We start from the raw sequence: 3,112 nt of genomic DNA on the forward strand, positions 1-3,112 counted from the left end.
GAGGTATTCTGGTTTCATAAAATTAACTCAAGAGCTTTCTATCTTTTTCTAAGACCCACAGTAGTTTAAATAACATTGGAATTATCTGTTCTTTAATGGTTAGATTAAAAATTCAACTGTGAATCCATCTGCCTGCTGCTTTTTCAATAGGAAATCATTTATCACTTCTCCAGTCTCTTCTATAATAATTGGTGTATTCAAGTTTTCACTAATTCTGGGCCATTTGTGATAATGTATGTTTTGCTAGGGAAGTATTTATTTCTTCTAGGTTTTATTAGTTTATGTACTCTCCAGAGTCATCTTTAGTATTTACTTGGAATTCTTTTAATCCTTTTCCTGCTTTTACAATGTTAATCTTATCTAATTTTTATTTCATTCTCTTTTCATAATCAGGCTCACATGGTATTTATCTATTTTTATTGGTCTTTTGAAAGAATCAGTCTTTGAATTTATTATTCTTTTCTGCTATTTCATCTATTTTAATAATTTCAACTTTTTTAAATATATATTTTATTGATTTTTTACAGAGAGGAAGGGATAGAGATAGAGAGTTAGAAACATCGATGAGAGAGAAATATCGATCAGCTGCCTCCTGCACACCCCCTATTGGGGATGTGCCCACAGCCCAGGTACATGCCCTTGACCGGAATCAAACCTGGGACCCTTCAGTCCGCAGGCCGACACTCCACCCACTGAGCCAAACCGGTTTCAGCAATAATTTCAACTTTTATCAATATTAATTACCCCTTCAGAGTTTCTTTTGTTTTGTTTTTGTTCTTACTGAATTTTTTTAAATTAAGATAAACACTTAATTCCTTTATTTTTACCTTTTTGCTTCCACATTTTCCTGTGAGTTATTTTGCTGTTCCCCATTGTTTTAGTATAAAATGTTTGGTTTTCCAATGTTTCCGGGTATTTCCATATTTCTCCTTGCTATGGTCTGATTGTTTGTCACCCCTCCTCCCCAAATTCATATGTTGAAATCCTAACCTCCTAGAGATGATGGTATTAGGATGTGGAGCCTTTGGGAGGTGCTTGGGTTGTGAGGTAGAACTGGCATTACTGGGATTAGTGGCTTTATAAAAGTGGCTCCAGAAAGGCCCCTAGCTCCTTCCACCAGGCAAGGACACAATGAGAAGAGCCTGTTGTGAACCAGGAAGAGGATCTTTACCAGAGATGACCATATTGGTGTCTTGACCTAGGACTTCTAGCCTCCAGATCTATGAGAAATACATTTCTGTTGTTTATAAATTACTCAATCTGTGATATTTTGTTATAATAGCCCCAAAGGGCTAAGACACTTCTGTAATTTTCCCTTTCACACAAGACTTATCTCATGTGTTTCTTAATTTCCAATTAACTTTATTGGATTATGATGAAAGAATGTAATCTGTAAACTCTCTACTTCTTTGAATTTGTTAAGGTTTCCTTTTTGGCCAAGAACATAATTCATTTTTGTAAAAGTCTTATGGAAATATATAAAAATATATGTTATTATATATAATACTAGAGGCCCAGTGCACAGATTCCCTGTCACAATCTGGGACCCCTCAGGGGATGTCAGAGAGCCAGTTTCGGCTTGATCCCGCTGGCCAGGCTGAGGGACCCAACCGGTACACAAATTCCCGCAGGCCAGGCCTCTGGTATGCAAATAAGATCTTTGGTTAATCTCTTCCTAACCTCTCCCTTACCCCCTTCCCTCTAAGATTCATCAGTCTGTTCCATGTTTCCACGCCTGTGCATTGAGCATCTGCCCCTTGGTGGTCATTGCATGTCATACTTATTAGACAGTCAGATGGTTGGACTTGGATGGTCCCTTAGGCTTTTATATATAGAGATATTAATGTAAGTTCCCATTCGTACTGCTCCACTCCACCTCCTCATTAAGGAAGAGAAACTAGTATATTTCATCCCATTTGTGGACCCAAGTATCACAGATGTAAAAATTTTACTTCCAGGCCAATTCCTCAGGAAAACCCATTACATTTGCCAAGCAAAAAATGCAAAATTAAACTTGCAAACCTTTTGGCCCACGTTCAGATTTCAAGAAGAGTAATTTCCTTAGAAGTACAGGAATAAAAATCTGACTCACGATAAATAATTCTAGCAAATGTATTTCTGTACTGCCTCTGATCTTGCCCTTTTGCCTTAAGTCACTGCCAAGATGAATAAATCTTATAATACTATCAGAATACAGAAAATAGTTATTAAAATTAATCTAATTACACAAAGATTTTAAGTGTTTTTGATACTAGACAGACATTTATTTTCCAAAAGCTATTCTACTGATTTTCCTTGAAGTGTGATATAATAATCCACATGATGATTTTGCATTTTCAGTGTGTAAAAATAGGTTCCCTGGAATTACTGTCTACTCTTCTATATAACTTACTGCCAAAACAAAATTGATTAGCATTTTTACAAGCTCATTATTATCTAGATATTGAAAAATACAACTGAGAACAAGGAAAAAAGCAAAAAGAGTCAAATATCTCACAAAATTAATAATTTCATTCATAAAGCATTCTTTTTGTGGTTATTTGCCCATAATTACAACAGAAGCAATCCTTTGCATATGAAAAATAACCAATAAATATTTGTCAAACGAACAACTGAATGAAATCTTGATTATGACAAATTAAAATCAGTAAATCAGCAAAATGTATGGTAAATTGGGGGGGGGGGGAGTAGAGATTGCCTGCTCAGAATACATTTATCCTATTCCAGTGATATTACATCTATTTTGGTGCATGCCTATCTTCCACTTATATAGCCTGTTTATACAAATTTCCATTTGTATCACCTTGGTTTTCAAAAACCAAGAGATAAGCATAAAGAGTGCACTGAACAATCAGAAATTCTCCCAATGTCCTGGCCAGTTTGCTCAGTGATTAGAGCATCAGCCCGCAGACAGAAGGGCTCTAGGGTTCAATTCCCAGTCAAAGTCATGTACCTCAGTTGCAGGTTCCCCAGACCTGGTAGGGGCGCTGCAAGAGATAACCAATCGATATATCTCTCTCACTCACATGGATGTCTCTCTCTCTCTCTCTCTCTCTCTCTCTCTCTCTCTCTCTCTCTCTCCCCCCCCCCCCTCCCCCCCTCTCTCTCTAGC

The sequence above is a fragment of the Myotis davidii genome, unplaced genomic scaffold, assembly GCF_000327345.1.
Source record: "Myotis davidii unplaced genomic scaffold, ASM32734v1 scaffold162, whole genome shotgun sequence".
Taxonomy (NCBI): Eukaryota; Metazoa; Chordata; class Mammalia; order Chiroptera; family Vespertilionidae; genus Myotis; species Myotis davidii.